Consider the following 27,817-nt stretch of genomic DNA (forward strand, 5'->3'; position numbering starts at 1 on the left):
AAATATCTATCTTAAGCAGGTAGAGAAAATGTGTTTACATTCGTGATATAGGTAGAGAAAGTGAGTGACAGAGTTAAAAGATTTGTTTAGATTACAAGGTTAATTCATGGCATAACATTTGCTAGAAGCAGGTCCCCTATCTCTCAATGTTGTATACTTGTTTTGCTTAAAAACGTGTATTTCTTGGGGCATCTGGGTGGCTCAGTTGGCTAGGTGTCTGACTCTTGATATCAGCTCAGGTCATGATCTCATGGTTCGTAAGTTCAAGCCCCACATTGAAGTCTGCACTGGCAGTGTGGAGCCTGCTTGGGATTCTCTTCCTCCTTCTCTTTCTGCCCCTCCCTCACGTGTGCTCTTTTTCCTCTCCCAAAATAAATAAACATTTTTTTAAAAATTGTATTTTTATATTTTATTAATATTTATTTACTTTTGAGAGAGAGTGAGAGAGAAACAGAGTGTGAGCGGGGGAGGTGCAGAGAAAGAGGGAGACACAAAATCCAAGGCTCCAAGCTCTGAGCTGTCAGCACAGAGCCTGACGACAGGACTCAAACCCACAAACTGTGAAATCATGACCTAAGCCAAAGCCAGACGCTCAACTGACTGAGCTACCCAGGCACCCCCCAAAATTGTATTTTTAAAAATTACATGAATAGTAAATGTTAACTACAAAAAATCATTACAGATAAGGAAGAGGAGGAAGAGGAGGGGGAGACTAATTACCTTGTAATACTATTACTCAGAAAAGATCCAGCAATTGGGGGATTCCCATTGGACCACGAGTAGCATATGCTGGTAAATGTTCAACACCTGGCTCTGCAGAAAAGTAATGCCCTGATTTGTACTATTTGCCAGTTTCTTTTGTGTAAATACTCCTATATGGCTGATTTTAAGCTGCCAAGGTGACATCACTGAATGTGGATGTAGGAAGAGATGCACATAGTCAGCTCTCATGAGCCGGTGCCAGCATATCACTGAAGGGTACTCTGTCTAGTTCCTTGCTGCTCAAAATGTAGTTCATGAATGATCGGCATTGACAGTGCTTGAGGGCTTCTGAAACACCCAGAATCTCAGGCGCCACCCTGACCTATGGAATCAGAATCAGAATCAGCATTTTAACAAGATCTCGGGTGATTCCTATCAATGTTTGAGTTTGAGCAGCATTTCTCTACAGCTGTACTGTCCCATGTGGTAGCCACTAGCCACACGTGGTTGTAGAGCCCTTGAAATGTGGCTAGCCCAAATTGAGATGGTCTGTTTTGAATACTTACTGTGTGTCTTAGTTCAGCCTGCTATAATGCATTACCATGGCTTAAACAACAAACACTTATTTTTCACAGTTCCAGAGGTTAGGAAGCTCAAGATCAGGGTGCCAGGAGATCTGGTGTTTGGGGAAGGCCTCCTTTCCGGCTTCTTGCTGTGTCCTCACATAACTGAGAGAGGAGGCTCTTGTCTTTCTTCCTTTTCTTATAAGGGCACTAATCCCATCATGGGGGTCCACTGTCATGACCTAATCTAAGCCTAATCACCTTTCAAAGGTCCTACCTCCTAATACCATCCCATTGGGAGTTAGAGTTTCAACACACAGACTTTGGGGGGGAGACAATCATACAGTCTATAACTGTATGGAAAAAAAAGTAAACTATCCCATAAATATTAAAAAAATATTTTTAAATGTTTATTCATTTTTGAGAGAGATACAGTGCGAGTAGGGGAGGGGCAGAGAGAAGGAGACACAGAATCTGAAGCAGGCTCCAGGCTGTGAGCTGTCAGCATAGAGCCCAATATGGGGCTCGAACCCATGAACTGTGAGGTCATGACCAGAGCCAAAGTCAGACACTTAACCTACTGAGCTACCCAGGCACCCCTCCCATAAATATTTTTTATATTAACTACATGTCAATGTCAGAATATATTGGGTTAAATAAATATTATTAATTTCAACCATTATTTTTTGCTTTGTTTTTTTTAATCTAGCTACTACAAAATTTAAAGTTGCTATGTGGCACAAATTATACGGACAGTACCAGTGTAAAGCATGGAATGCCTAGGAGTCTGACTGTTCTGTGTGTCCCTTGGGCCCACTTCTTTCTAAACCTCAACTTAAGTTGATCCAGGGGTTTCTAATAACACAATGAGTTGTCCACGGCCACACTGATGGTAATGGCCAAGGCCACCATCCATTTCTTCTTTACTGCTGCTCTTGTGTCCCACATCAGTGGACTCAGAAAATATTAATAAACTGAACTGAATAATAGCTCTTTGCCACTGAAAGTTCAAGGATATTCTACTTCCAGAATAGAGGAGGATTCCAGAAATGAAGTGTCTTATATACCTCTTCTTACATCTGTTATCTAGGAGGCTTCCCAGGCAATAGTGCATCAGTCTGTGCATCATTTCCATGGCCCTCAATGATCTCTCAGGGACTCATCTTCATGACAAAGGAAGAGTCACTAAATAACTCCTGTTCCTAATAAACAGCCTGAGAGCGAGTGTACCACTGCTCAGCACATTAACCATATTTACCATCTAAGAGACAGAAAGCAACCTGTCTCACTTGATGAGGAAGCCATAAAGTTTTAGTGAATGGGAAGTAAATCAGGGCTTCTGCTTGCCTTGTAAAAATGCACTGCCTCGTGTTGCATCTCACTCTTTACTTGCATGAGTGTATTTTTATTCCTCTGCATAAATAAAACATGATTCGAAGCCATCCTCTTGTCTTGCTCTTGGTGCTAGGTTCAGTAACCAAAAAATAAAGTTGGCATTGTGTTTCTGATGAGGCTTGAGCATTAGTATGAAACATCTACCATATTTGCAAGGTGAAAAAGGCTTTAAGCTGGGAAGGGACAAAAAAAGAGGAATCTTCCTCTTCAGTCCCATGAGAGGGCATGCAAATTGCCTGCTGCAGTCCTGGGTACAAAAGAAAACCACAAAACAGACTGTTTCACTGCCATCTCCAAAAGCCAAGAGCACTTTGAGGATAAGAATAGATAAATAACTAAATAGTCAAATGCAGTCAAACAATCAGCTTTTAAAATTAATTCACAAGATCAGTGACAGGTGCTAAACTGTGTTTTATAGTCACATGAATATAGTAAATATCTGGAGACATAAAATTTTCTTGGTTGATTTCAGTCAGTCATTTTTCTTCGTTTTGACCCAGAGTATTTCACATAAAAGCTGCTTTGTGGCTACTAGTAAGTCTGGTATCTGTCTGTCTTTTGTCCTCCTCCTACACCTGAAATTTAATTTAGAACTGCTATATAGAGAAGATCAAGAATCAGGGATTTTGTAAAGATTTAGGAGGGTCCTGTGGTGAAAAGTCAGGGAGGGAGGGCATCAGAGCTGGCTGGTTGCCATGGGGCTAAGGCTGAAGCAGGAGGGTGGTGCCCGGAAACAGAGGACAAATAAGAGAACAGTGGAAAGTTGCCAAGTTTGAGCTGCAGAAACATGTTCAAAGTGGATTATGAAAGCCTGCTGTTCTTGAATCAGATACTAGGAGCTGAGGTAGCACCTATGGGTGTCTGGCAGTTGGGGAAGGAAAGTGGAAGGGAAGCTCTAGGGTGAATATCAAACCAAGCAGGCCAACTCTTCTGGTAGGCTTTATGTACCACTGGTGAAACTTTTCCTGGATAGCTTAGATTTCTTTAAAGTACTTGGAGAGCATTTGACAGAGGATGTTGTGTATTTAGTTTATCTAGTTATTTTCATTTTTATTTGGTTTTACCCAAAGGGTAACATTTCTTATAGAGCATATTTCCTTTTATATGTTTGCAAATACAAATTTTCTGCTAATAAGCATTGTCTTTTGTCAGAATCTCATACAAAGCTTCAATGTTGAGAATAGCAGTCAACAAATAACACTATATTATAAAGAGGGCAGTGGACATGGGTCTCTGAACCATAGACGACAACACAGAAAAATGAGAGAAACCATAGCACTTTCTCCAGTCGAAAAAGAAGCCTGGAGAGTGGAAAGGATGTGAGTTGTTGGTTGTAGTCCTAGAGGAGACTACCCTCTACTCTCCCAAGGAGGTTTTCCTCCAAGTCAAAGGAGAGCACTATTTCTAGTGCTTGGGGAGTGTCTGCAATAAGGGAAGACTAGCACCCCACTCTCCACCTAGCTGGGTCCATGTGGAGAGTCCATGGGTCTGCTCTGGGCCACTTTTGCAGCTGAGTGAGTTATAGTGAGAAAGGGCTATGAAGCTTGATAAATATCCTGGGAGTTAGAGGGCAATGTGGGAACACAACCATGTCTACCTAGTGCCTTGAGAGTCCTAAAGTCAAGGTGTTCCCTGGAGCAGCCTTAATTGTAAGGTGAAGAGAGAGGACAACAATGAGGCAGCTTGCACACTACATTTGACTCAGTCAGGATGAGTGACTTTTCTCTAGGTCAGTTGCTTATTGCAGAAAATGCTGGGCTGGACCTTTTTATTGTATCCTGTCAGACTGTGGGGTCAGGATAAGATACTGTGGATGTCCCATCTGGGTAGGAGTGGAGAGAGGTGTTCAAGAGGTTAACCAGAGAGTGTATCCCCATATGAGGGCAGTAGAAAGGCACCCACAAAGAACCCATGTCTATAGCCTATGAGAGAGCTAGCACCAAAACACTTCTGCCCATTGCAGGCATTGATAGCCAGCCCATAGGGAATCAAAACAATGTATACAGTTAAGTAGAACACTTGTTGTTTTTCCTCTATCCTCCTGTTCAGTAAGAGTCAGAAAAGGAAAAGAGAAGAGATGGAAGAAGAAGATAAAAACAGACAATACACCCTTCACTTCTGATCTTCACCCAAGTGTTGGGCCTGAATAAAGAGCAGGTTGGAAACTTTGGATTACATATGATATTCAAGTTTAGATTTATACTGGATTGTGCTTTTTAAAAGCAAAAGGTGAGTCAATCCTAGAATAGAACTTGTTTTTGTTTTGTTTTGTTTTTTGTTTTTTGTTTTTTGGGTTTTTTTTGTAACTAGAAGTGCCTAGAAAGTTATTGGATTGGGTAAACTGTCATCAAGGGTGATTTGGCAAAGTGGGGAGAGGGCAGTAGTTGTGGAGGAAAATAAAACTATTTCATGCTTGGATTCCTTTGAAACTTTCCAGAATGTTCAGTAAACCAGTTATACTTATTAAGGTAATTCCTCCCAGAGTTTTCATGTCATTGGACAATAGGAAATGATAATTCCATTTGTAAGTCAAGCTAAGGCACATATATATGCCTATTACTTATGCCTAGAGGTCATGAGAGGTGACTGGTTGAGGGTTTTTATCCCTTCAGTCTGAGGCTCTACCCAAAGGACTGATGACCATGTCCATGGGCTGGTACTCTGTTTTACATTGTATACACTCAGAGTGATTGGAGAGAATTCCTCATGTTTTTTTTTTTTTTTCCTAATGTGTATTTATTTTGAGAGAGAGAGAGGGAGAGAGAGAGCAAGGACAAGCAGGGGGAGGGGGAGAGAGAGAGAGAGGAGAGGGAGAATATCAAGCAGGCTCTGTGCTGTCAGTGCAGAGCCTGATGTGGGACTCAATCCCAGGAATCATGAGATCATGACCTGAGCCAAAATGAGAGTGGATGCTTAATCGACTGAGCCATTCAGATGCCCCTCCTCTTCTTTGTTTATGGGAGAAGGGAAGACTTTTAGTCCCATATATAGTCATCTTAAGATGGCATGGATCATGGGAATCCCTAGGTTTAAATTCTCATCTGTACATTAGCATAGAAGAAGCAAAGAATAATGGAACAAATATTGACTTGGGAGACAAAGTTCCAGCATTGTCAATGGCCAGGCACTTGGGCAAGAAACTTAATCAGTCTGGGATTTTGTTTCCTTAACTGACAATTAAGGGGACTTGGGGGGCAAGTATTCAATAAATGGCAGCCATCACCAGCATCATCACCACCATTCTTCGAGACTGAACTCTAAGGGGAAGGGACAATAAATATTCGATTCAATTAGTTCATCAAATTTTGACTGGCTATTACACATGGGACATAAAAGGTAATAAGAAAGCTCCCCTGAAGCATGTGAGGTGGGATGTTTGGTACCCTAAGGCTGCGGAACTCCCCAAAGTCCTCAAATGATGACCACATGTCTCCTTATGGTTTCTGAGACCTTTCCTGTGACATTTGTTTACTCCATACAGCAGTACATCCTGGCCACACATGTGGTGGCTACTGGATCAAGTTGGTTGCATGCCATCACCTGTGCTAATCCTCAGAGCTCCTCTCCTCTGGTTTTGTAAGCATCCAAAGGAGACAATATGTCTAATAGAGTGTCCATCTTCATCTGATGCCTGAAATATTAAAATTAGATTTGGGATATCTATGGTATGTCATACCATGTTGGTCAGATATGAAATTTTAGCTTTTATTTTCCCAGAAGTCTAGAAATTATTAGAGAGGAGAGTGGTATATATGCCTGGTCAGCATAGGGATCACTTTATGGGTATCTACTTTTCTCAGGCAAGGAGCTCAGACTCAAGAATCTGGGTAGAAAAAAATCTTTTTGGTGAACTTACTCCCATCATTAAATTAATACATATCAAGTAATTTATTCATTACCTTCTTACCTTCTTCCTTTCTTTTATCCCACCAATTTGGCTTGATATCCCCTAAAAGCAGAACTTTCAGAGTAGGCCCTGCATGCAGGTAGTTTATGTGGGAGATGATTAGACAAGAAAGGATGAGGGAATGGGAGGGTAAAACAGGGAAGGAGGAAAGTCAGAATAAGGATGTGTTGTTGAGCTCATTGATGTAAGAAATGAGTGCTGATTCTTCTAGATTTTCTGAGAAGCATGTAGAAACACTCTTGGAATCATCCACTGGAAGGATGAGAGACTAGAGCCTTTATTCACCAGCTTCCTTTCCATAGTATTTGATATTACCCGCAGTGGCATTACCTGCCCTTGCACTTATGGGCTGTTTGCATGCACCGGCTTACTCCCAGGACTTTGGAGAAGACTGGGGCAAAGTGCATACCACCTTTGAAGTGGGACACTGGTGCTGGGGACTGTTCACTCACCTAATGCTGAAATAAGATGTGGGCTGGGAGATATGACAAAGGTACCACAAATGTCTGCTTATTCTAAAAAGATTTATGGTGGCTTGCAAACATTAACATACATTTTAAATATATTCAGAGGAGTTAAAAATGAAGAGTCAGTAACAAAGTTATTATAAGAACAGATGTGTGGGGTGCCTGGGTGGCTCAGTCAGTTAAGCGTCTGACTTCAGATCATGATTTCATGGTCTGTGAGTTTGAGCCCCGCATCGGGCTCTGTGCTGACAGCTCAGAACCTGGAGCCTGCTTCTGACAGCTCAGAACCTGGAGCCTGCTTCAGATTCTGTATCTCCCTCTTTCTCTCTGCCCTTCTCCCACTTGTGCTTGGTCTCTCTCTCTCTCTCTCTTTCTCATAAATAAACATTAAACATTTTTTTTAAAAGAACAGATGTCATTTAATCTTATATACTTCTTAGATATGGCACCTAAAGAAAAGGCTCTGAACTTTGAAACAGCCAACATGAAGAGGAAATCATGATAGAGTACAAACTTTACAATGATTGAAGACAAAAATGAACCAATTGTTCAGTAGAAACATCAAAGAGTAATTTCTCCTAGTGATCCTCAGAGAGGACAAGGGGATGTGATGAATTACATACTGATTAAAATCTTTAATGTAAAATTTGGTGTAAGTTTCATAAAGCTGTTTCTTATGTTTGAATGCAGGCAAATGGCTTCCCCCAAGCATTATTAGTAAAACTAAGGAGGGGGGCAGAGAGGGGGATATTTGTAAGATGCAGGGCACTTGGTGGTACTCTGGTAGCCCCATTAATAGATGGACAGTTTTGGAGACTAGAGGAATGAGTCAATGACTTTTAATTATATATTTACTTATCGAGAGAGAGAGAGAGGGAGAGAGAGAGAAAGAGAGTGAGAGAGCGAGCATGTGTGTGAGCTGGGGAGGGGCCAAGGGAGAATCTGAAGCCAGGCTCCACACCCAATGTGGAGCCCAACTCAGAGCTCTATCTCACAAACCATGAAATCATGGCCTGAGCTGAAATCAAGAGTTGGATGCTTAACTGACTGAACCACCCATGTGTCCTGAGCCAATGACTTTTGGAGTGTTTCTTACCAGACCTCTTTTTTTCCTCAACTGTCTCTCATTCCAATTTCCTTCCCTGTTTAGAATAACAGAAAAGCATGGGCTTTGAAGTGAAATTCAACTGTGAAAACTCAGCCTATTCATCAATAACTAACTTAGGATGAACAAATTTATTACCCTTACTCTCAAATTTGCTACTTATTAGCTACATCGCCTTTTTCTTTTGACAAAACAGCACATATTCTTTTAGAAAAATTTGAAAAAAAGAGAACTATAAGAAAAAAATTTAAAACTGTATGCAGCTTACCCATCCATATAAAGAAATGGTGGTTGAACTATTACGTTTTGGTAAATTCCTTTCTAGTTTTGTGTTACATACAGTTTTGTGACTATATTATATATACTGTTTTTTTCTTTATTTTTTCATTATATTATGAATATTTTCCCATGCTAATGAATATATACTGCCATAATCACTTTTAATGGATGCATTTTCATCCATCAAATGATGTGCCATCATTGTTTAATCATACTTGATTATAGACATTTAGATTGTTTCCAATTTTGGATTATTATGGTGAAAGTCATGATTAACATCCTTGCACATAATTCTGTGCATTTTTCATCCAAATGTTTCTTTAGTATCAAACCTTAGATTTGGAATTGCTGTAATAAATGATGTGAAAATTACAAGGCTTTGGTATATTTTGCCAAATGTTATATGTACTTACTTCCCCTACCAGCAGTGTATCAGCATGCCTGTCTCACCAAACATGTCTATGACATCTGATGACAGTATAGACACAGTATGTGTCATGGCTAGGAGGCTGTTTTGGTCCACAGTTAAGTACCAGCCAGGGAAATAGGAACCACTCTATGTGTTACAGAAAGAGGGAATTTAATACAGATATTGTTTGCACATGTGATGGGGTAGTTGCAAAGCCAAACAGGATGCTATGGACTTGATTGTGTTCTTCCAGAATTCATTTGTTGAAGTGCTACCCCCCAGTGTGATTGTGTTTGGAAGTGGGGCCTTTGGGACATAATTAGGTTTAGATGAGGTCATGGGTGTGGGGACCTCATGATGGGATTAGTTCCCATCTAAGAAGAAACATCTAAGAGTTTGCTTGTTCTTTCTCTGTCTCCACACATACCAAAGACAGGAAAGGCCATGTGAACCCATAGCACGAAGGCAGTCATCCACAAGCTGGGAAGAGGGCCTTCACCAGGAACTGAGTTGGCCAGTACTTTGATCTTGGATTTCTTATCCTCCAGAACTGTAAGAAATACATTTTCATTGTTTAAGCCATTTAGTGTATGGTATTTTGTTATGGCAGCATGAGCAGACTAAGACATAGGCTAACTCAGAGAGTACAACTGGAAACCACTGCTTTTCCTAGGACAGAGGAAGGAGGCAGCATTGCCAAAGCCCAAAGCCTGGAGCCATCTGAAGGAGGCAGATGTCCTTTGAAAGTTGGAATGGCAGAGATATAGCCTACAAGAGAAAAATGGGGAGAAACACCCGGATTTTTCCTTCCTCCTGTCCTCCAACCTTCCAGCAGGGCCTCCCACTAGCAGAACAATGTGAAACCCCTGACAAGGAAGCATGGGAAAGCCAGAGGCCCCTGGACAGTGTGACACAGAGCATGGAAGACTAAAGATGAAACTGAGGACTCACAGATCCAGGAGTGCAGAAGATACTGTGTTTGGCTAGAACAGTGTCTTTGAGAAGCTCTGCTGTCTTGCCTGTGCAGGAGACCCTCTCAGGTTATGCAGGGCACTATGCCAGCACAAACCATTACAAAGGCTGCTCAACCCTGTAGGCACTGGAGTTTTCAGCCCCTGCTTTAACTCATGTGCCCACTTTAGACAGGGGAGAGCATTTTAAGAGTGGAGACAGTATGGGGAAAGGCATGGGGGTGGAATAGAATTCCACTGAAGCCATTTCTGTCCCTTTTCTTGGGTAGCCTGGTCCTTGAAAGTTATAATTTTTAAAAGACATAGCCCTTGACCTTTAATACTCCATATTACAAGCCAGAGAGTGAACCGGTTTCAAACTGTGTCTGTGTGAGTCTTCTGTTGTGTGAAAATCTATTTCATGTGTGTCTGGAGTGGACTAAATTAGGCAGTGTGATGTTCACATGGGTTCAGCTTCATTCTTTGTAAATCATTAAAGCTGTTTAGAGAGCAGGTGGGTACATGATCATGGTTGGCCCTGCATGCCGTTACTGATGCTAGGGCTCACGTCTGTGAGCCTCCTCCATTCAGCCAGTCATCTCTTCATGCTTACTGAGGGAAACCCAACAGATGTTTAACAATGTGGAGAGGAAATGTGGATGCCTGAGAACTTTCACCAAGGCCAAGGGAAATGGCACTGTTAGTCATTTTGGCAAAGAATGGCTGGTGAAATACAGCCCGCAGGCTCTGGAGGCTTTGGGTCTGCGTTACTGCAATGCAGCCTGTGGTTGAGTGGGGCCTGGTGCAGGGCTGTGTCTGCCTGGAGGAGGAGAGGAGTACCTGGTTCTACGTTAGATAAGGGGACATGTGGAAGCCTGTAAGGTAGGCCTGCCTGCTTATACAGTGGGGAGATCCTGTCCTCATTTCAAAGGGCTTTCATGAAACCACCTTGTCCTGTTTGAACACTTCCAAGTGGAGAGCTAAGTAGGCATTTCTGCTACAGTCCAGACCTTCAGCCTAACTTCCCTCATGTGCTGCATTTGCACATCCCATTTCGGTCTCTCGTTCTAATTCAATTTGCTCGTTAGTCTTTATTACTTTGTGTTAGTCTCCTGCTTTGGGGTGGGCTGTTTCGGCTTTAGGAGAACAAGATATGGGGACCATTCTTCTGACAGGCACTGGTCGCATGAGCCACAGACACAAGTGCTTCCAGACCAGGGTGGTCTCAGGAGCAGGTTAAGCAGGCAAGGGGAGGGACCTGTCAAACCCATCTAATGGGGGCACTCTTGGCCTGAGTTGATTATAGGCAGTGGGACCTCTGACTCCCACATTGGCTTTGATTTCTTGTTTTTAAGGAAAACTCAGAGATCTCCATTGAAGATTTCTTTTTTTTAAAAAAAAATTTTTTTAACGTTTATTTATTTTTGAGACAGAGAGAGACAGAGCATGAACAGGGGAGGGTCAGAGAGAGAGGGAGACACAGAATCTGAAACAGGCTCCAGGCTCTGAGATGTCAGCACAGAGCCTGACACGGGGCTCGAACTCACAGACCACGAAATCATGACCTGAGCTGAAGTCGGCCGCTTAACCGACTGAGCCACCCAGGCGCCCCTCCATGGAAGTTTTCAAAAATGGGAATTAAGTCTAAAAATGTAAAAAGCAACGTGTAGGCTATAAACTTCACTTCTTTGGACAGAATCTGGCCCAGGGGCCAACAGTGTACATTCCTGGGCTTTTCACAATGCCAACCGAGCTAGTGTCTCTGTCCTGAAGGGCCTTCAGTGGAGCAAGAAACTGCAAGATCCAACTTTGTCACAAGGCAGAATAAACCCGAGATGTGCTATAAAGAGAGATTCTAAGAAGTGCTATGGGTGTTCCAACAGAAGAGATTTTTATGAGGATATTTTTCTTTCTAAGGTATTAACATGAAATATTAATTCCATCTTAAATAATTGATCTTCAAAATGTAGGAAAACCAATTTATTCTGTTTGTGTCGTCCATGGTATGAGACTGGGCTTAAAGGTGAGACCACTTTAATAATGGGGCCTCTGGCTACTTCACTAAATAAATCCCCCTGAGGGAAGGATTTATACCTTACTGATTTCCACTCTGGAGTGTTAGAGTGAAAATTCCTGTGTAAATAGTGAAATAGGATTTTAAAAGATTGCTTTTTCTAGACAGGATGACTAATGAGAGAGGTAATCCCTTAAGATGCATTCATGTGCTCAGAGCAGCCCAGCCATTCCAGAATTCCCGAAGTGTGGAGTTCGGCAGGTAGTGGCAAAGCCAGACTGAAGAGGTACCGTGGGGCAGGGTTTTGCATGGGGGCAGGTCCAGGGTTGGGGACAGAGGCCGGACGTCAGCAGGACACCTGAGTTAGGATGTGGTGATTGTCCCGTTATCCTTGGAGCCCCAGGGTGCTGAGCTCCCACCTCTCCTAAGGCTCTTCCCATGCTGTATTACAATGATCTGTACATTCTCCCGCCAGCAGGCTGTGAGTATCTTGGTGCAGGGCCAGTGCCTAGCAGACTGCTGGCATATTGAATGTCAGCTGAATGAATGAATAAATGATAAACCAAATTAAAATGTAGACAGGTGTTCGGCATCAGGGAGATTCAGCAAGAAGTGGCAGTACTGCTGGGCGAGCGGATGCAGCGTGGCAACAGGCGATTTAGAGCTGGTGAAGTGCAGACTCCTGAGCCTGTGGGTGGAGGGTGAAGTGAAGGGCAGGCCCTTGCTTTGGGGTTGCGGGCAGGGCATCAAGGCAGGACTCCAGCAGGAAGAAACACAGCATGAATTCAGTTAGTGGGACGTGGGGACAGAGCACAGCTTCAGGGCAGCAGAGAGCAAACGGTCAGAATGGACACTCTGTCATCAAAGAAATACAAGTTCAGATCTTCCCCCTTTTCCTAGCTGGGTGACTGGGCAATAGATTTAACTTCTCTGTGCCTCAGGGCCCACATTTCTTTTCTTTTTCCTTTTTTTTTTTTTTTAATGTTTGTTCATTTTTGAGAGACAGAAACAGAGCACAAGCAGGGGTGGAGCAGAGAGAGAGGGGAAACAAAATTCGAAGCAGACTCCAGGCTCCGAGCTGCCAGCACAGAGCCTGATGCAGGGCCCGAACTCACGAACCCATGAGATCATGACCTGAGCCGAAGTCTGACACTTAACCGACTGAGCAACCCAGACACCCCTCAAGGCCCACATTTCTTAAATGGGGGTCTAATTGTTGGGAAGACCATATGAGATATTGTGTGTGAAGCACTTAGTTCAATGCCTGGCAGAGAATCATTAATGCAAATATGGATAGTACTTGATTAGACACAGGGCACTTGATGCTGGGACTTCTGACTAGTAACCAGGAGCTGGGGAGTCCACCTCAGTCATTTTGCAAACTATTTATCTCCTCACCCCGACCTGGGTATTGGGAATAAATATTGTATTTCTAAGGCTGCTCAGGAGATTCTGGTAACTCCCTCATAATGCCTCCTTGCTCAGCCCCCTTGCGTTTTTGTTTGTCTAATTCCTCTTCCCTACAAAACCAGTGTAGGTCTCCACATCCTGTTAGCAGATCTGCCTAGAGGTGAAAGTGAAGTCCCCACATTGTGGGGACTAAAAGGATATCAAGGCAGGCAAGGCTGAGGTATGCATGAGACAGCATACAGAGTGCCTGGGGTCCACAGCACTTTCAGAGGCCCACAAAATGTTTCCATTTCTTTTGAAATGAGAAGAAAAAAAACGAACTTTCAGGTTGAAGAAAATGTTTACTTACAGAATACTAATTGTATATATTCATCTTTATACAAATGCTGTCATGAAATATACTCTTTAATGTTTTTTTAATGAAGGAAGTGGGCCATAAAAGCTCAAGAAAGACACCTATGAAAGTCCTAATGTGGCCCCGGGGACAGGGACCCCAGCAAGTAGTTCTCTAAGAGCTATGGAAAGTACCTGGAAGGTTTATTAAATGCAGATTTCTGGGACCCATTCCAGAGTCAGGCAGCTGGTGGCAGGCTCAGGAATCTGCATTTGAACTGAAGCCCAGTTCATTCTGAAGCAGGCTGCAGGAATAGCCTTGAGACCCCCGGACCCCACTCTACATTATGGTCCTACCCTGGCAGTATGATTAGGGAATGCTGGGAGAGAGACCGTGCTGTCCACACTGGCAAATCCATCAAAGCATCAGTCAACCAGTCCGGAGCTCAACTAACTGCTGGATTGATCAAATATCTCTTGCCATCTATGTATTAGGACCTGATTTAAATATCTTAGGGCTGAAAAGAGAAATGTTTGAAGCAGATTTTCTTTGGTTTTATTTATTATTTTTATTATTTTTTTTTATATTTTGAGAGAGTGTGAGGGAGAGGGAGAGAGGGAGAGAGGGAGAGAGGGGAGAGAGGGAGAGAGAGAGAGAGAGGGAGAGAGGGAGAGAGAGAGAGAGAGAGAGAGAGAGAGAGAGAGAGAGAGAGAGAATATCTTAAGCAGACTTCAGTCTCAGCACAGAGCCCAACTCAGGGCTCCATCCCACAACCCTGGGATCATGACCTGAGCCAAAATCAAGAGTCAGACACTCAACTGACTGAGCCACACTGGTGTCCATGAAACAGCTTTTCTTTAAATGAATGTAGTGCACCATTGCGAGATGTAACTTTGCATTTAAACCCAGCTTCAAAAAGTTATTTTGCAAACCATTACCCAGAACTTCCGCATTAAACATGGGCATTACACAAGTGGTTGATTTTGCTCCACTCTCCATGAATAAGCAGATTTCTTTAATTAAATATATGATTTTCTTTAATTGAAGCAGTTAGTTTGAAAGGTGATAACTAAATAAAATTTTACCCTACAAAATTTATAGAGTAAAAGCAACATTAAAATAACATTAACGTTGTAGGACAGACTCAGTGAAGGAGCAAATAGGCAGAAAATTGACAAATCCCTCACCTTAATGACTTGCAGCCATACTCTGTTGAGAAAGGTGTGATTCTTATCTGCATTTCTTTGCATTGGTGACTCTTTCCAATAAAATTCAATACTCTTTTAATACTCCTGTTTTGTCTGTACTGTTATTATGGCATGAATGATACCCTTTACTTTCACAGTTTTGCAGAAGAGTGTATCAGTGATATTGGAGGACGACCCAGTCGGATTGAAGGCAATTTCCTTGAGTTAGTTATAAAACCAAAATCTAGATAAGAGGTTTCTCTCTTTAATAATTCTAACATTCTCTTTTTTTTCCTTTTTGAGGCATAATTGACGTATATTCTTATATTAGTTCCAGGTGTACAATGTAGTGATTTGATATTTTTATGCATTGAAACATGATCACCATGATAAGGTTAGTTACCATCTGTCACCATGCAAAGTTAATACAGTATTGACTATATTTCCCAAGATGTACATTAAATCACCATGACTTTATTTATTTTAAAACTGGAAGTTTGTACTTCTAATTCCCCTTCACCCATTTTGTCTCCATCCTCCAGCCCTCTCCCCTCTGGCAACACCAATCTGTCCTTTCTATGAGTATGGGTTTTGTTTTTTTTGTTTTTTTGGATTCCTCATATAAGTGAAATCATGTGGTCTTTGTCTTTTTTTGACTTATTTCATTTAGCATGATAACCTGAAGGTCCATCCATATTGTTACAAATTGCCAAGTTTAATTCTTTCATATGGCTCAGTAAAAGTCCCTTATATATATGTACCACATCTCCTTTATTCATTTATTGATGGAACTTAGGTTGTTTCCATATCATGGCTATTGTAAATAATGCTGCAATGCATATAGGTAAGCATATATCTTCTTGAATTGGTATTTTTGTTTTCTTCAGAAAGATACTGAGTGGTGGAATCACTGGATCATTTGTTCTATTTTTAATTTTTTGAGGGACCTCCGTACCGTTTTCCATAACAGCTGTACCAATTTATATAATTTTTAAAATTTTTTGTTTAAAAATTTTTTTAATGTTTATTTTTGAGAGGTAGAGTGTGAGCAGGCGGGGAGCAGAGAGAGAAGGAGACAGAATCTGAAGCAGGCTCCAGGCTTTGAGCTATCAGCACAGGGCCTGATGTGGGGCTTGAACTCACGAACCGTGAGATCATGACTTGAGCTGAAATCAAGAGTCCCACACTTAACCAACTTAGCCACCCAGGCACCCCTGCACCAATTTATATTTCCACCAATAGTACAGCAGGGTTCTTTTCACCATATCCTTGCCAACATTTGGTATGTCTTATCTTTTTGATATTAGCCATTCTGACTACTATGAGGCAATATCTCCTTGTGGTTTTGATTTGTTTTTCCATGGTAATTAATGGTGTTGAACTTTGGAAAAAAGTCTATTCAGCCTGTTATTTAGAGTGTTTTTTTGTTATTGAGTTGGATGAATTCTTTACATATTTTGGATATTAACTCCTTATCAAATATATGATCTACAAGTAACTTCTCTCATCCAGTAGGTCACCTTTTCATTTTGTTGATAGTTTCCTTGGCTGTCCAGGATCTATTTTCTTTGATGTACTCCCAATTGTGTTTTTGTTTTTGTTGCCCTTGCCTTTGGAGTCAGATCCCAAAAAATCAATGTCAAGAAGCTTACTGCCTATCTTTTCTTTTAGGAGTTTTATGGTTTCCAGGCTTACATTTAAGTATTTAATCCAATTGAGTTAGTTTTTTTTTATACAGTGTAATAAAGTGGTCCAATTTAATTCTTACTTTTCCTGACGCCATCTGTTGAAGAGACTCTTCTTTCCTTGTCATATATTCTTGCTTCCTTTCGGTAAATTTTAATAATTTTAACTTTATGCATGGGTTATTTCTGGGCTCTTATTATGTTGTATTGATCCATGTGTTTGTTTCTATGACAATACCCTACTGTTTTGATAACTATGGCTTTGTAATATAGTTAGAAGTTAGGGAGTGTGAAGTAGAATAATCTGCCTTTGTTCTTAATGTTATTTTGGCAATTTGGGTCTTTTGTGGTTCTATATAAATTTTTGAATTCATTGTTACAGTTTTGTGGAAAATGCCATTGGAATTTTGATAGGGATTGCACTGAATTTGTGGATTGCTTTGGGTAGTATGGGCATTTTCACAATATTCTTCCAATTAATGAGATGAAATATATTTCTATTTATTTGTATCTTTAGCTTCTTTCATCAGTGTCTTATAGTTTCTCTGCATAGGTCTTTCACTTCCTTGGTTAAATTTATTCCTGGGTATTGGGAAAGTTTTCTTGATTTCTCTGATAGTTTGTTATCAGTGTATAAAAACACAACAGATTTTTATGCTAATTTTGTATCCTGCCACTTTACTGGATTTATTTTCTCTTTTGGCTGGTGACTTTAGGTTTTTTTAAAAAATTTTTAATGTGTATTTATTTTAGAGAGAAAGAAAGAGTGCGAGTGGGTGAGGGGCAGAGAGAAGGAGACGGAATCCAAAGCAGGTTCCAGGCCCTGAGTTGTCAGCACAGAGTCTGATGTGAAGCTTGAACCGTGAACTGTGAGATCATGACCTAAGCCAAAGTTGGATGCTTAACCGACTGAGCCATCCAGGTGCCCTTAGGATTTTCTACACATAGTTATCATGTTGTCTGCAAATAGTGACAGTTTTCCTTCTTCCATTCTGACTTGTGTGTTTTATTTTTCTTGCCTAATTGCTCTGGCTAGCACTTCCAATACTGTATTGAATGAAAGTGGGAAGAGTGGGCCTCCTTATCTTGTTCCTGATCTTAGAGGAAAATCTTTTAGCTTTTTACCTGTAAGCATATTAGCTGTGGGTTTGTCATATATGGCCTTTATTATGTTGAGGTCTTTTCTATCTATACCCACTTGGTTGAGAATTTTTATCATAAATGGATGTTGAATTTTGTCAAATGCTTTTTCTTCATCTATTGAGATGGTCATGATTTTATCTTTCAGTTTATTTATCAAGTGGAGTCATCTGGTTCTGGACTTCTTTTGGTTGGGGATGTTTATGATTAAGATTCAATCTCCTTACTAATAATTGGTCTATATAGATTTCCTGTTTCTTCATAATTCAGTCTTGGAAGATTATAAGTTTCTAGGCATTTATTTCTTCTAGGTTGTCCACTTTATTGGTGTATAATTGTTGATAGTAGTCTCTTATGATCCTTCATATTTCTGTGGTATCAGTAATGTCTCCACTTTCATTTCTGATTTTATTTATTTGAGCCATCTCTTTTTTTCTTACTGTGTCTAGCTAAAGGTTTCCTAATTTTATTTTTTCAAAGAACCATCTCTGATTTTTATTGATCTTTTCTGTTGTCTTTTTAGTCTCTATTTCATTTATTTCCACTCTGATCTTATCATTTCCATCCTTCCACTAACTCTGGGCTTTCTTTGTTCTTCTTTTTCTAATTCTTTTAGGTGAAAAGTTAGATTTTTTAAATTTGAGATTTCTTTTGTTTCTTGCAGCAGGTCTATATTGCTATGAACTTCTCTCTTAGAACCACTTTTGCTGCATCCCATAGATATTGGGATATAAATATTGTCATTTGTCTGTTTTTGTCTTAGTATATTTAATTTTTCCCTTTACTTATTTTATAACTCTGTAGTTGTAAAGTAACAGGTTATTTAATCTTACCACCTTTTTTTTCTTCAGTATTTTTCTTGTAATTAATTTTAAGTTCCATACCATGGTGGTTGGAAAAGATGCTTGATATGATTTCTATCTTCTTTAATTTATTGAGACTTTTTTGTGGTCTAACATGTGATCTGTCCTGGAGAATGTTCCATGTGCATTTGAGAACAATGTGTATTCTGCTTTTGGATGGAATGTTCTGTATGTCTTCAAGTCTATCTGGTCTAATGTGTCATTTAAGGCTGTTGTTTCCTTATTTTCTGTCTGGATGATCTATCTGTTGTTTTAAAGGGGGTGTTAGAGTCGACTTTTTTAAAGTTTATTTATTTTGAAAGAGAGAGAGAACATGAGCATGAGTTGGGGAGGGGCAGAGAGAGAGGGAGGGAGAGAGAATCCACAGCAAGTTCCACACTGACAGGGTATAGTGTGATGAAGGACTTACAAATCATCAGATTATGACCTGAGCTGAAACCAAAAGTCAGATGGTTAACCAACTGAGCCAACCAGGTATCTGAGTGTCTACTCTTTTGATATTGCTGTTAATTTCTTCCTTTAGGCATGTTTATAGTTGCTTTATATGCTTCAGTGCTTCTATGTTGGGTGCACATAAGTTTAAAAATGTTGTGTCTTCTTGCTGAATTGACCCCTTATCGTTATGTAGTGCCCCTCTTTGTCTTCTTTTACAGTCTTTGTTTTAAAGTTTATTTTGTCTGATAGGAGTATAGGTACTCCAGCTTTTTTTTTCATTTACATTTACAAAGAGTATCTTTTTCCATCCATTTACTTTGTATGTGTTTTTACTTATGAAATAAATCTTTTTTAGGCAATAAATAGATGTGTCTTATTTTTTATCCATTCAGTCGTTCTGTCCTTTGAATGAAGAATTTAGTCAACTTACATTTAAAGTAATTATTGACAGGTATGTGTTTATTGCTATTGAGATTTTTTTCTGGTTTTGTAGTTCCTCTCTGTTTCTTCTTTCTCTCTTCCCTTGTGATTTGATGACTTTCTTGAGTGTTATGTTTAGATTCCTTTTTCATTTTCTTTTGTGTATTTTCTTTTTTTTTTAAATGAAATGTATTGTCAAATTGGTTTCCATACAACATCCAGTACTCATCCCAACAGGTGCCCTCAATGTCCATCACCCACTTTCCCCTCCCTCCCATGCCCCACCAACCCTCAGTTTATTCTCTGTTTTTAAGAGTTTCTTATGGTTTGGCTCCCTCCCAATTTTTGCTTTGTGTTTATCATAAGGTTCACGTATATCATCCTATGTATATAACAGTCAATTTTAAATTAATACCAATTTAAATTTGAATACATTTCAAAACTCTAATATTAATCTCCCCCCCATTTTACATTTTTGATGTCCCATTTTACATCTTTCTATATTATGTATCCTTAACTAATAGTTGGAATTTTAGTTCATCTTATTACTTCTGTCGTTAAACCTTCATAAGAATTTTACAAGTGATTAATCCACTACTTTTACTATACATTTATGTTTTCCAGTGAGATTTTTACTTTTGTATGTTTTCTTGTTATTTGTGCAATTCTTTCATTTTAAAGTTCTTGTAACATTTCTTCTAAGGCTGGTTTAGTGGTGAAGAAGTCCTTTAGCCTTTGCTTATCGGAAAAACTCTTTATTTCTCTTTCTATTCTGAATGATAAACATTCCTGGGTAGAGTATTCTAGTTTAAAGGTCTTTTCCTGTCAGCACTCTGAGTATGTCATGCCACTCCCTTCTTGCCTTAGAAAGTTTCTGCTGAGAAATCTGATAATAGCTTTAGGGGTTTCCTTTTTTAACAGTTTTTTTTCTTTTGCTGCTTTGAAGACTTGTTCCTCATCTTTAACTTTTGAAATTTTAATTATAATGTGTTTTGTTGTGGATATGTTTCGGTTCTTTGTTTTTGGACCTCTTTGGACTACTTGGCCCTAGAGGGCAGTTTCCATCCCTAGGTTAAGGTAGTATTCAGCCATTATTTCTTCAAGTAAGTTTTCTGGCCTTTTCTCTCATCTTCTGGGATACCTATAATGCAAACGTTTTTCTGCTTGATGTTTTGCCATAGGTTCTTTAAGTTATCTTCAACTGTAAAAAAAGGAAAACATCTTTTTTGCTGCTCTGTTTTGGTGAGTTCCATTGCTTTATCTTCCAGCTTACAGATCCATTCTTCTGCTTTGTCTAGTCTGTTGTTGGACCCCTATAGTGTATTATTAAGTGTGGTCATCTTATTCTTCAGCTATGTGACTTCTGTTTGGTACTTTCTTATATTTTCTATCTCTTTGTTGAATTTTACTTTGTGCATCCATTCTTTTCCCAAATTCAGTGAGGATTTTTATGATCATTACTTTAAATTCTTTATTATGTAGAATTCTTTACTGTTCTCTATATCATTAAGGTCTTTTTCTGAGGTTTATGTCATATTACTCTGATTGGAACATATGTCTCTATTTCCTCATTTTTCTTGACTATTTCTTTCTTATGTTAGACAAAACAGCTACTTCTTTCAGTCTTGAAGAAATAACTTTGTGTAGGTGATAAAACCTCTTATTCAACCTTGCCCTAGCTCTTGGCTGTCTTTTGTACTTTTGTGATTGTCTAAACTGCCATATCTATTCTTGAGCTATCTGTTATTGGGGGTATGCTAAGACCTGTCAGTGTTGCAAGGGGAGGAATCTGATTTAGCAACTAGTTTCAAGTTGATTGGAAGACACACTCTTAGGCAGCAGTTTTTGTAGTATGTAAATATATAATCCTGTGGTCCACAATCATAATCCTTGCTGACCTCCAGACCAGGGGACCTGGGGGTGTCCCCTAGGCAACAGTTGCAAAAATTGGGACTCCAGACAAGTGTATACACTTCTTTCTGGGAGGAATTGAGCTATAGCAAGGTCAACGGTGTGCACAAGAATGGTGTCTCCCTGCTTATGTTCCCTGAGAATGCCTCCTTATCCTTTAGAAGTGTGGGGAACCTGAAACCTGCCCCTCAGGCTGATACTCCAGGCTAAGTAAATTGGACTTTTTCCACAGGAAGACTGGGATTGTGCTTTAATCTGCTGGCTGTGTAATGACCTGGGTCTGGTAACCTGCCAAGAACTGTCTGATTGTTCCTCCCATGGAGGAACCCCCTTGGCCATCAGGATCAGGTGATCAAGTGACATCCCTTTGTGGATGGCATGTACCTGCTGGCTTTAGCTAGACAGCTGGAGAGTATAGAGGGTGGGGCACACTCCCTGACTTCAGAAAGGCAGTGGGAAAATGTCTTGAGTGCCCATGCCTACAGGCTTTAAGAATGCATTGGAAGAGTGCCTTGCTGTACACACTGGATTTAGGCTGGGAGCAGGAAAATGCCACAACCACTGTGCTCTTCCACTCCTGCCCATGTTCTCTGGCTTCACGAAGGCAGCAGGCAATACTGTGACTGCTCACTCTTGCCTGTTTTAGTTATGTGGCAGGCAGGTGCCACACCTGAGCTCTCCTACCTGACTTACCAGGTAGGTGGAGAGTTCAATGGTGGCATTCATTAGCACCTCCATCTCCAGGGAGAGTTTCATTTTTTTTTTAATTTTTAATTTTTTATGAATATAATTTATTTTAAATTGGCTTATATACCACACCCAGTGCTTATCCCAACAGGGCCCTCCTCAATGCGCATCACCCATCTCCCCCACCCCCCCCCCCCATCTACCCTCAGTTTGTTCTCTGTATTGAAGAGTCTCTTGTGGTTTGCCTCCCTCCCTCTCTGTTTGTAACTATTTTTTTCCCATTCCCTAAAGGTTCAGTTGTCCCCTGGGCTTGCAGCAGATGCTTTTTGATTAGCAAATGAATTTCCTTCACACATAGTCTAGGCACTTTTCAAACTGCTGGTTTTTGCTGCATCTCAGAGTTAGTGAGAGTACATGTAAGGCCTTTTTAAGAGGAATCTGCATTTCTTATAGCATTTTGGGTCCTTTGGATGTCAGCCCCTTTCATTTTTTAAGCCAGATGTTTTGGGGGCTTATCTCTCTCGTACAGATCCTAAGGGCTGCGGTGCCTGATATGGGACACTAACCACTAACTCTTCTGGGAAAAACACCGGAATGCTAAGGTATCTCTCTATCATGTGTCATCATGTCTGGGGTGGGGTTTGTGGTGAGACTGTATCTATACCTTTCCTACCCATGTCAATATGGTCTTTTTATCCTTTCTTGTGGAGAAAGAGTTAATCTAGTTTTCCAGTCTATTTAAAAAGGAAACCGTCATACGTAGCTCTAGATGTGATGAGTCCTTGGTAGGAGGTGAGTTCAGGATCTTTCTATGCTGTCATCTTGTGGAAGTGTCCACTCTTTTTTCATAGAAAATACTTGTAATGCCCCCTTCACCACCCTGAAATAAATTTCATAGATAATATAATCTGCCTACTTGTATTTGCAAAACATCAATATAATGCCTTACCTGTAAGGCATGCCAAAAGATAAGTAACTTATAAAAAATTAACTTGTATTTCAAAATGTAAATGCTTGAGCAGGACTACATTGGAAGACCTAATGAAGTTGTCAAGTGCTTACACCTTTATGAAGAATCATATTGAGTGCAAAAATCCTACTGGTGTGTTCTATTGGTACAGCTCAAACTAGATGGCATTACTTTCAATCATGTGATTTTTAAAAAAACACTACTTTTTAGAGCAACTGTAGCTCACAGGAAAATTGAGAGGAAGGTACAGGGATTTGCCATATACCCCACAACATATGTAGCCTTATCCATTATCAACATCCCCCACTACAGTGGTACATTTGTTAAAATTGGTGAACCTACATTGACAGATTGAATCACCCAAACTCTATTGTTTATACTAGGGTTTACTCTTGATGTTGTATATTTTATGGGTTTGGATAAATGCATAAAGAAATATCTATTATACTGTCATATAAAGTGTTTTCACTGCCCTAAAAATCTTTGTGCTCTACCTGTTGATCTCTCCCCCACCCCACCCCTGGCAACTACTGATTTTTTTACCACCCCCCCCCCAAGTTTTGTATTTTCCATACTGTCCTATGGTTGAATTATGTAGCTTCTAGCCTTTTCTGGTTGACTTCTTTCACTTAGTAATATGCATTTAAGGTTTCTCTATGTCTTTTTACGGCTTGATAGCTCATTTCATTTTAGTGCTGAACAATCCATTATCTGGATGTAGCACAGTTTATTTATCCATTCAAATACTGGGGGGCATGTTGTTTGTTCCCAAGTTTGGACAATTATGAATGAAGCTGCTATAAACATCCATGTGCAGGTTTTTGTATCGACTTAAGATTTCAACTTCTTTGGGTAAGTACCAAGAAACATGACTGCTGGATCTTGTGGTAATAGTATGTTTAGTTTTGTAACAAACCATCAAACTGTCTTCCATGGTAGGTGTATCATTTTGCATTCCATCAGCAGTGTATGAGAGCTCCTGTTGCTCTACATTCTTACCAACATTTGGTGGTGTCAATATTTTGGATTTTAGCCATTGTAATAGGCCCTCAGTGGTATCTCATTGTTTTAATTAGCATTTCCTTGGTGATATATGATGTGAGGCATTTTTCATATGCTTATTTTCCATCTGCATATCTTCTTTGAGTTGTCTGTTAAGGTCTTTGTCCCATTTTTAAATCAAATTTTTTTGTATTATTGAGTTCTTTGTATATCTTGGATAATCGTCCTTTACCAATTATATCATTTGCAAATATTTTCTCCTAGTCTGTGTCTTGTCTTCTAATGCTCTTGACCTTGTCAGTCATAGAAGTTTTTTATTTTAATCTTATCGGTTTCAACTTATCAATTATTTCATGGATTGCGCCTTTGGTGTTGTATATAAAAAGTATTGCTCTGCTCAAGGTCCTCCAGGTTTTCTCTTATGTTATTTTCCAAGAGATTTATAGTTTTGTGCTTTACATTTGAAATTAATTTTTGTGGAGGATACAAGTCTGCATCTAGATACATTGTTTCATGTGTAGATGTCTAATTGTTCTAGTACCATTTGTTGAAAATACCATCTTTGCTCCATTGTATTGCCTTTGTGCTTTTGCCAAAGTTCGATTGACTATGTTTACGTGGGTCTATTTCTGGGCTCATTGTTCTGTTCCACTGATCTATTTGTCTATTCGTTTACTAACATCACACTGTGTTGATTACTATAGCATTATATTAAGTCTTGGAGTTAGGTAACATCAGTCTTTCAAATTTATTTTCCTTCAATATTGTGTTGGCTATTCTCGGCTTTTTCCCTCTCCATATAAAATTTAAAATCAGTTCATATTCACAAAATAGCTTGCTGGGATTTTGATTGACTCTATAGATCAAATTGGGAAGAACTGACATCTTGCATGCATATGATTTTTCTGAAATGATGAAGGATGTTTTAGTCTGCTTGGACTGCCATTACAAAATGTCATAGACTTGGTGGTTTTAAACAACAGACATTTATTTCTCACAGTTCTGGAGACTGGGAGTTTATGATCAGGATGTGAGCATGGTCAGGTTCTGGCAAGGATTCTCTTTGCTACCATGCAGACAGTTGCTTTGTTGTTGTATGCTCACACGTTGAGAGAGAAAGAGGGCTCTCTGATACCTTATAAGGGTGCTAATACCATCAAGAGGACTCCACATGAACTCATCTAAACCTAATTACCTCCCAAATGTCAGGAAATTGCTATTGGAGATAGCAAAAGCAATTGAGGGTTAGGGCTTCAACATATGAATTTGGCGGGGGACAGAATTCAGTCCATCACAAAGAACTTCTGGTAAAATTCTACATAAAGCAAAACACATTCTTCACTCAATTCTCCTGGTAGTTATATTCCTGGAAATACAGTGTATATCAAAAATGGTGCAGAAATACCCGTGTCTGTGTATCCATTTAAACAAAAGCAGAGTTAGGTTTTAGGCTAAGATATTTTTAAGCTATATTTCACCCTAATGAATGGGAGGATTCTTTATCATGTCAGTCACCACTCTTAATTTCTGTGCTTAGTAAATACCAGTACCATCAAAAATGCCATTATAGGTTTTCAGAACTCACTCCATTAAGAGTCACTGGAGTAGATGAAAAAAGGGAGAGGTCATTGTCAGCATAGAACAGAAATGGGAAGAGAAAAGGTAGTAAACTAAAACTTACTGGATGCTAGGGCACAGAGCACAAACTGAGACTGAATGGGATTTTCTTCTCAAAAACCAGTTTTAAAAATTGAGTGTGAATGTCAACCCATCACAGTTTTTATCACCTTTTATTGCCTTTATCCATCCTGTTTTACTTACTTATATTGCCTTCTAGTATCCTGGAGACATTTATGTTGTTTTTGCTGGCTTATGGTGACTCAGGAGCTGAATATCCATGCACTTGTTTAATCTCTATAGCTACTCATCCAAGACGTTCTCCATTCTCCATTTTACAAATGAAGAAACCAAAGCTCAAAGAGATTAAGTCACTCCTTCAACACCACACAGCTTCTAAGTGGTAAAGCCAAGATTTGAACCTTTTTTAAAAATGTATTTGAATCCAAAAACCATACTCTTTCCACAACACATTCAACATATTTACCTGTGATACATTCTATGTCTGGCTGTGGAGAGGCAGCTGTTTGCAGTTGATTTTGGAGAAACACCCTCCATGCGGGCCTTGAAAATGGTATCCTGATTTCTGACATTATTATTTGGGATGAGTGAGTGCTGGGCCACGGACAGGCAGTGCATGATCACAGGTCTGATTGTCCCAAGGTAGTCTTGAAAACAGTGACCTCACATTGAGTTTTGTACCTGCTTAGTTTATCTATTTCTGTTTATTTTTCTTTATGGCATGCTCCTGTAAATAAGTAGTTTATCAAATAAAATTTTCCAACAAAGATAGTGAAGATCTGCCATATCGATGGGCCCTCCCTGTGTGTTCCTTGCAGGGATTTAGGAGAGAAACATCACGTCCCATCAACAACTGCATTTGCGGAGAGTCTTGTGGTTTAAGCAGCTTTGGACGAACTTGGGTGTGCAATTCATTTGAATAATCCTCGTCTTCCAGTTCCATCCTAAGGAATAACTTCTTGGAATTCTATAATGTACTGCAAAACATGATAAATAACCAATTTTCTTGGGTTTTTCTGTAATTACCTAGGAGATAAATCTCACATATATGAGAAGGCAAGGTTATAAGATGAAATGAGTGTATTTATTTATCCTGGCATTTTGGGTGGTAATAACCACAAAATTCATTTATCAAGTCCTGGGCAGTGTCAGATGCTACAAGAATACTAGAATGAGCATGTTTATACTTTGTGTCTCTGTGCCTCTGCCATAGCTTGCTGGACAAGGGATGGACACCTCACCCAATTTGAATTTACTCTGGGAATTTGGAATTGTGACTGTGAATGGATAGTCAGTGTTCATTCTTGAACTTGGATGACATTTTGGGGGTCTGTGGGAAGGAGGGCATCTTATCCCTCAGGAGCGTAAAGGCAAAAAGAAGAGTGAGGTCCAGGATCAGAGAGAGGCAGATACAGGAACCTGTGTAGCTCCAGAGAGAAAAAGGAATCTTGAAGTACCACCTGTTTCTTGAAAGTTCTTCAGTTGTTGGTTTTGGTCCCACAGGAGGGCCCAAATGCATGTATAGCTTTTGGGTTTAAGTGAAATCACTTATCTTTAAAATAAATTTCCTCTTTTGCTTAAGTACATCTGAGTGATTTTCTACTATGTTCAAGCAAACAATTCCAGACTAAAACAACTGGATTCTTTAAATTCATCATTTTGTTTAATCCTTTCAACAATCCATTGGGGGTTAGGTACTACTATTTCTGTTGTACAGATGAAGAAACTGAGACTCAGAGTTATTAAATAACATTCCCAAGATCCTACAGTTACCAAATGGCAGAGCCAAGGAGATAAACCCACAGAAATTTCCAGCTGCATGTTAGAATAATCACTTATGCTTGTGTTACATGTTCTATTTCCAAAACACCTGTTTCGGTACATAAGGAAAGGTTTTTTTTTTTTTTACAGATGGAGATATTAAGAGATGGAATAAGAAAGCAATTGAATCTGAAATTATATTTATTGCTATATATGTGTATATATACACATTTTAATTCTTTAAAAATTATTACAAGTATTTCACACATATAAAGACATGGAAATAATGTATGAAACTAAGTAAAATGAAGTTCTGTGTGGACCACTCTGTATATAAAGTTAAATGTTGCTAATATAATTGAAGTCTCCTATGTTCCCTTATTGATAATACCCCACTTCCCATTGCCCCAGGATAACCAATATTCTCATTTGAGTATATCTTCTTGCTTTTTATTTCAGTTTTATATAACTGATGTGTCCTCAGCGTATATTGTTTAGTTTTGTTCCTGAATTTTCTATAAAGAAATGGTATATAGGGGCGCCTGGGTGGCGCAGTCGGTTAAGCGTCCGACTTCAGCCAGGT

At 39.7% G+C, this 27,817-nt stretch overlaps 1 protein-coding gene across 10 annotated transcripts in view; it reads left to right on the forward strand.

Annotated features, from left to right (window-relative positions):
- THSD7B (thrombospondin type 1 domain containing 7B) overlaps positions 1 to 27,817 on the forward strand; it is a 1,235,876-nt gene that overhangs the window by 200,907 nt on the left and 1,007,152 nt on the right. For 2 of the 10 annotated variants that reach the window (XM_053214976.1, XM_053214977.1), the window contains one exon: positions 9,260 to 9,379. The exons of the other annotated variants lie outside the window; for them this stretch is intronic. The gene's annotated coding sequence lies outside the window, so the exon portion shown is untranslated. The remainder of the gene's footprint in view (positions 1 to 9,259; positions 9,380 to 27,817) is intronic. 10 annotated transcript variants of the gene reach the window in all.

Source organism: Acinonyx jubatus, chromosome C1 (genome assembly GCF_027475565.1).
Source record: "Acinonyx jubatus isolate Ajub_Pintada_27869175 chromosome C1, VMU_Ajub_asm_v1.0, whole genome shotgun sequence".
Classification (NCBI taxonomy): domain Eukaryota; kingdom Metazoa; phylum Chordata; class Mammalia; order Carnivora; family Felidae; genus Acinonyx; species Acinonyx jubatus.